This window comes from Paroedura picta, chromosome 2 (genome assembly GCF_049243985.1).
Source record: "Paroedura picta isolate Pp20150507F chromosome 2, Ppicta_v3.0, whole genome shotgun sequence".
NCBI classification, from domain to species: domain Eukaryota; kingdom Metazoa; phylum Chordata; class Lepidosauria; order Squamata; family Gekkonidae; genus Paroedura; species Paroedura picta.
Genome location: NC_135370.1, coordinates 90908113 through 90915822, shown reverse-complemented (window position 1 = coordinate 90915822; position 7710 = coordinate 90908113). Strand labels below are relative to the sequence as shown.

The window sequence follows — 7710 nt, the reverse complement described above, 5'->3', positions numbered from 1 at the left end:
TTTCAGCCTTTCATTGCCCACTCCAAAGCTAATAAACGTCTTTACTGGAAAGTCAGTACTTGATCTGGCAAAAAAATGCGGGATGATTAAAGGAAGTGGTAATTTTGCCCGTGGGGCAACACAGCAGTTTGAAAGGGGAGGGGGGAAACACACAGAAGGTAGTCATTGTGGTAGTGCTGTCCAGTGTGATGTAGTAGGCAGCTGAAGGAACAAAAGAGAATAGGGTTCAAATCCGTTGGGAGTGCTGCAATGGAGTCAAATCCTGATCACCCAAGCAACTCATTAGGAATCTAGCCTGACCTATGGTCCTTTGGTCAAAACTGAATTAAATGGGATACCACTCAGTTTACCTGCACTTTTGCCATCCCTTTTAGCCAGGAGAGAATTCCAGATTAAAGTAAAACTTCATAAGTATTGTAGGATTGGCAGTAATGGACAATAAGTGATTAATATCTGCCTTGAATGCAGGAAAGGTGGGATTATAAATCAATAATAATATTTTTGGAAAATCTAACCTCATGTCTTCTACTCTGGATGCTTTGTTCCAAAATTCCAGGTACGTGGATTGGAAGATAGTGACTCCTTAATTTAGGTAAATGTGTTTTGTATGGAATCAGGGACACCTCCCTCATTATTTCACATATCCTAGTGGCACGTTAAAAGAAAAACAAGATTGTATTCTACCATAGTTCTTCAGATGTGTGTGATGGGTCCCCATGTAGACAGACACCTTTCACGGGGCTTGTGTGGATTCCCCATTTATTTATTTATTTTTATGCTTTAATCTATAGGCTGCTCTTCTTGCCGTCTCAGGGCACCTTACACAATAAGTTACAAACCAGTAGAATAGATTACAAATTTAAAATACATTAAAACAATCAGTGTACCATGTCCCTACCCTCAGTGCCTGGAAGTGAGGTGTATTGCAGTTGACCAGGCAAAGTGGAGGAGTAATGGGGGGTCTGGCTGCAGGCCCAGCATTGATGGCAATGGTGGTCCTTGGCCTCAGCCAAATGCCTGGTGGAAGAGTGCCATCTTGCAAGCCCTCCAGGACTTGGGAAGCTCCGTAAGGGCTTGTACTTCAACCAGCATCTCATTCTACCAGGCTGGGGCCAGGGCTGAAAAGGCCCGGCCCTAGTCGAGGCCAAGCAAACTTCTCTGGGGCTGGCACAGCTGCTGATAAAAGTGCAGTGCCAGTGGGGCTTGCCCATGGCAGGATGCCTTGCACTGTCCCTGCCCCAATCCCCCAGCAGCAGTCATGACTCTTCCCCTGGGTCCCTGGGGCTTTTGCCGTTTTTAAGCTTCAACAACATCCGCTGGTCTTCCAGACACCCCCTCCATGACCTGAACCCAAATCGGCCTCCTTAGGTGTTCATGTTAGAAATTGTTGTTATAATGTGAGCTGTTATAATACCTTGTTCAGTTTTGGGACCTGCTGTTATGGTTGTTGTTATGATTATGATTACGATGTGTATCCCTATGTTTTGTGCAAACCGCCCTGAGCCTTATGGGAGGGCGGTATAGAAATCTAAGGGGGAAAACTCAGCAATGGAATATCTTTATGTCAATATAATGTTATAACAACTGATGTAACAATCGTCTAAATTCCCAGCTTTCAATTTTTTAAGCCTCTAGTGTCTTCTGTTATGGAGATATGTCTTTCCCATTATATCTTTGCAAGTGAAGGGACTCACTAGAGATTTCCTTTCTTTTAAATAGATTAAACCTTGGAATTTGGATAACGTCTTATAATAGTATATCAGCCTAATGTCATTCAGTGCTGATCGTTCAAGAAATAAAAGCCTTAGCAGAAGGGGAGAAGAAATGGAAGCTGCCAGCGCAGTACCAGGGGAAATGACTGTCATGTGGATGGGAAAATCCAAAATTTTCCACCCACGCAGAAGCCATTGAGGGTTTACTGCAGTCTTTCCTGAAACTTTACAGCAAAGCTGGTTTGAGAAAGAACAGAGAAACGCCAGGGAAAACTTGAGAGGTACATGAATGGAATATAATATGGTGAGGCAGCTGAGGAAAAAAGCCATGCTTACCAATACATTGCAGGTGCAGATAACCCATTTAGAAACCCTTAGAGGTTATGGGAGAATAAATAAACAGAGACAAAGATACTTAAAATACAGAAACTACAGGATGAGATGTAATCAAGTATAAAAGTACAGAGACCATTTACAAAAGCTGTAATAGCCCATTCCTATCATTTTGCTAAGGTAGTCAACACCTTTGACTGTGCTGTTTATTTTTCTGAGGACTTGCTATATTACTTCTGACAAAGTGGGTTTTAGTCTATGAATGATTATGCTGGAATAAAATCCTATTAAACCTCGAAGTACACCAAGACACCTATTTAAAGTTGCACTTATCAGTAGTAAGCAGAGCTGAAGAAAGGCTACTTGACAGGTGATCTCTGTTCATTGAAGTCTGAAATTCAGTGATGGTTAGCAGTGTTATTGTTATACAAGAAGGACTGAACAGTGGCAGTAGAAGGCTGCTTTTCAAAATTAAGATAAGAGTTCTGACTAAAGGAATAGTTTGTGAAAGGAACCAGATTTCTGAATACGATTTGGAGTCTTTCGTTGAAAAGTGTCAAAGAAAAGTTGGATAGCAATTTTCTAGAAGTTTCATATATAGTATGGTATTGAAGCTCAGGTTGGGCATAGATTCTTAAAGAGTTTAAAATATAATGCCATGGCATTTGGCATATCTGTTATCAGTTTTCAAAACATTGCACTTATATTATTTGTGAAATTCTTAGAACTTCCCAGTGAGGTAATTCAATACTCTGTTGTTGTTGTTGTTGTTGTTGTTGCAGATGGAAGGGTCAAGATAGTGAGCTGGATCCTGGGATCCATAGATGTAAGGATATTGTTACTAATTTCAAAATGCGGCCCTGTGATCTCTAGACCAGTGGTCCCCAACCTTTTTATCATCGGGGACCACTCAATGCTTGACAATTTTACTGAGGCCCACTGCCCTAACGCTCTCTGACTGTGGTCGCTATGGTAATGTTTAAACTTCCCTTCAAAATAAGATACAGATACGCCACAACAATGAATATAAGGAACATTTTATTTTCATGGAAATTTTAACTCATGACAATGACAAATCAAGGGGAACCCTGAGCTTGTTTCTCTGCAATGAGATAGTCCCATCTGGAAGTGATGGGAGACAATGACACCCAAAGTGTGTTGTAAAGGGCCGGGGGGGCTGAAATAAAGGGACGGGGGGGAGGGCGTCCTTCGCGGCCCACCTCCAGTTAGTCGATGGACCACATGTGGTCCACAGCCCATAGGTTGGGGATCGCTACTCTAGACGATAGAGATCACTTCCCCTGCAGTAAAGAGCAGCTTTGGAGTGTAGACTCTATGGCATTACATCCCTGCTGAACTCCTTCCCCTCTCCAAATTTCACCCACCTACAGATCTCCCAGAATCTCCTGATCAAAAATCAGCAGCCATACACAAGGACCACAGATCTCTGCTGTGGTCACCTCATCCCAGGAGTCTGTTCCAACAAAACAGGGATGAAATCACCCTCTCTTTCCATCAGCAAAGCAGCACTAACAGAAGAGATAAGGGGAAGAGGATGAAATCACCCTTTCTGCTGCAGCATCTTGGTCCTAGGAATAAACTCTCCTGGGCTCACTGTTGGGTGGGGGGGGGGATAGGAAAGACGGAAAAGTCTGGGACTGTTGGCACTATCCATCATTGAATTGTGGGATTCAACCCAGTGAGTTGTCTAACACCATCTATGGAGATGATTTCAAAATGGGACTTCTAGCATCACTCACATGTTTATCGACTAAACTATTTGATACCAGCCCTCAACTGAATAAATAAGTGATCTTTAGAAACTGTAGGTAGCCATGTTGGCCCATAACATAATCCAAAAACAAAAGGCACATAATATCTTCTATTAAGACCAACCAAAGTCATGCAACACAGATTGAATTCTCTAGATCTTCTTCTCATGATGGGTGTTAAAACAACAAACAAAACAGAGGATAATATACTTCTGGCCATGATATTAAGCCCACTTCAGCATCCTATGAAAAATGCTTGGATTACTTGGAAGAGAATAGAATGTGGATAGTATATATTACACAATTCACAGGCTAGAATTAGAACAAACAAACAAAACAAAACAAAAAACAAAAGCCATCTACTTGAAAATGTAACCAGGTATAAAAATGTAGCCATACATTCCATGGATCTGATGAAATTAGTCTCTAAGGTGTCACTGATCTTTGGTTTAGTGTTACTGCAACAAACATTGCTATGTCTCTAAAATTATTACAACCAGTAGTTGATGAATGTCTGTCTGTGATCCTCACCATTAAATCTATCATCATCTCATAAAACTTAGATGTATGAATACAATGAAAGCTTTGTACCTGACTTTGCTGAGCTTTAATTCACAAATGTTTTCAAGGCAAGGGATTAAGAAGAGGTGGTTTTCCATTGCCTTTATCTGCAATCTCTCTTGGCAGTCTCCCATCCAAGTACCAACCGTGCTTAGCTTGTAACATTTTGTCGGTCTTTTTGTGTATGTTACATGCCCTGACTTACAACAACCTTATGAATCAATGACTTCCACAATGCCCTATCTTTAACAGCCTTGCTGAGGTTCAATAAACTGAGGGCCATGACTTCTTTGGTCTGGTCTCAAATTATAGTCTCATCAAATCTTGCCTAACTAGACCATTCTGGTATGGATTGTTTGTTAATTGGCTTTTAAACTACAATCCTCAGTGCTCTTATTAGGGAGAGCCCATCCTGTATAACTCATTCAGACTTACTTTTCACTAAATGTGTATAGCATCCAGTTGCATGGCTTTCCACTGAAATGTATCATCATGCATAATAACCTGCAGGGGAGAAAACTGGAGAATTATTTATTAATTTTAAATTTTAAATTATTTGAACATGGCGCTATCCCCATACCACTATCTCAAGAACTCAAACAAGTGGATGAACTCTAAAGACCAACCTAAGCAATTCAGCCTTGCACGGCCTGTGTAAACTAGACCAATAGAGAGTAATAGACCTTTGCTGGATGGGGGGAGGGGAGGGGGTTATATGTTCATTATCTGCCACCATGATATTGTGTTTTAATTACGGTTTTTAATGGGTTTTATGGGATTTTATTGTTTCTATGAATTCTGTAAACCCCCGCAAGACATTTGAGAGCGGCGTTATATAAATAGAAAAATGAATGAATGAATGAATGAATGAATGAATGCAATGGGGCACGGGTGTCATCTGACACAGCATTCTACAGGGTAGGGGCCACCATGGAAAGAACATTTCGTCAGGTAACAGCTAACCAAGCCACCCTGGTGCCAGATAACTACAAGAGGCCTCTAGATGATGGCCAAAAGGAGTGTGGAATGGATAGTTGTAATGGGAGAGATGGTTCTGTAGGTATGAGGGCCCTAGACTGTTACGGGCTTTAAAAGCTAATATCAACACCTATATTGAATTTGGAGACTAACTGGTAACTAGGCAGCTGCGTCAGCATTGGAGAAATATGAGCTGACAATGAAAAGGCTAACACTAATGTCATACTCTCTGTTCTGTCTATGCAGTGGAAACAGTGATATTTCTTCCACAACTGTGTGCATGACAGTCAGTAAACCACAATGTAACCCCTTTTTATCTGGCAAAATTTGGCACAGGGAAAGGCTGAAAGGCAAATATAGCTAGGCATTATCAGTCTTGATACAGGAAAAGGACTCAGAGGTACATATTCTTTTTGATCTATCTGTAGATTTGCAAGATACAGTATGGAAGCTTTAGTTCCTCTCCCTTGAAACTGAATATACCAGGCAATTAAGCTTGAAGTTCTTTCAATGTAACTCAGTTTAAGTGAGAGGGCTTCTAAGCTCATTAACTTCAATTCTACTAAGGACTGCACTGGACACAGCACAATTTCAAATATACTAAGGACTGTACTGTACACAGCACAATTTCATCTGGTAAATTATGAATTATGCATTTTGTACTGTTGTTAGTAAAATACATTTGGGTTTGATTATAAGAAAGTATTGCATATATTTTAATTTCCCCCAAATTTCTGTTTCCCACAACTGAACAAAACTCAAGGGAAAATATTTTCCCCATGGTTTCAAATTATGTAGAAATTTTATTTCACTACTGGAGTCTACTACCATGGTTTTCTATTTTGATAAACAATGAGATAAATTACCGATATGCATTCTGCATAGGGCTGTGTTTGGGATTTCCAGGTTTCCCCTGGCCACTGGTGAAGGATGGTGTCCAGATCCAGTTTGAGAGTTGGAGATAGAGCCTGGGGAGTTTTGGAATATGCAAGATCTGTAGTGCGCATAATTGAGCAGAATAAAAAGGTATCTTGCAGGGGCATTGGAGGAAATGTTTATTTAGCATAGATAGGATAGGAATTTCCTCATGATCTTCAAATTATCTCCTGATTAGCTCAATAGGAGACTTTCTTATTTTTAAGTACACTTCCTCCCTGCAGGCCCCCAGAACTCTTGTTGAACAAAAGAATGACTGCAAACAACAGCTAGTATGGTTAATTATGTTTCTCTCTCTCTATGGTGGTTTCTCTTCTGAATAAAGACCATTTTATTCTTTAAGTATCCCAATGCTCTGCACTCTCTGCATATTCAAACTCTGCCAACAGGGTTATGGGTCCAGATGGAGCATTCAAGCTGCAAAATTATAGGTAGTTTTGAAGGGCAAAGAGAAGAAATGGAAAATGTTGTTTCCTGCAACACTCAGCATAAATGCCTACTGGACAGAAGGCAACTTCCCAATTTGGAAAGAGAGGATGATGAGCCACTTGCTAGAGATTGGATTGTGGCATGTTGTTATAGACTCCAGACTGGGAGATGACCAGCAGGTAGAACAAAACACCTGGGAATCTGATAATGAGAAGGCACAAGAAGCCCTGTTCAAATATTTGACTGATAGAGATATTTTGAGAGTCATACAAATGCAGACAGCAATAGCAGCCTGGTCAGAATTAAAGTGGCTTTATGTTCATTCATCTCTGAAAAGCTAGCTCTATTCACAAAAGAGTATTTAGCATTCAAGTGCCAAAAGGAGGCAATTTGTGTGACCTCTTAGATTAAGTGCTTGGTTTAAGTGAGCAACTCCAAAGTGCTGACAAAGAGATTCACTCCCAGATAGAGAGTTATAGACCCTTGCTGAGTGGGGGGGGGTATATTTTTTATTATCTGCCATCTTGATATTGTGTTTTAGCTATGGGTTTTAAAGAGTTTAAAGGGTTTAAATGGGTTTTAAAGGGTTTTTATGGGATTTTACTGTTTTCATGGATTTTTTATGGATTTTTGTAAACCACTCCGAGACATTTGAGAGCGGAGGTATATAAATATAAATAAATAAATAATTTTAATCTGTTTGCAAAAAATAAATGAAAATGCTATATCCCAAATTGAAGCAAAGGGTAAACTGTCTTTAGCTGAAATAATCAGCCAACTGGAAGAGGCATATAAGCATAAGCAGTTTGAGAACTGCAATGACAGAACTGAACCATATGTGAACAAATGGCTTTCAGTATAAACAGAAAGAGCCACATGATTTGCCATGTGGAAAACAAGGATATTTTAAAAAGAATTATAATGTATCCAAGCAGAGGGGTCCCCTTCAAAAGCAAACAAAAAGTTTTAAACAGCTGTCCTTAAGGAAG

General features: G+C 40.2%; 1 protein-coding gene across 1 annotated transcript in view; it reads left to right on the top strand.

The window, feature by feature from the left end:
- The window catches only part of TMEM86A (transmembrane protein 86A), a 47857-nt gene that overhangs the window by 1012 nt on the left and 39135 nt on the right, over positions 1-7710 (top strand). The gene's annotated exons all lie outside the window — the stretch shown is intronic.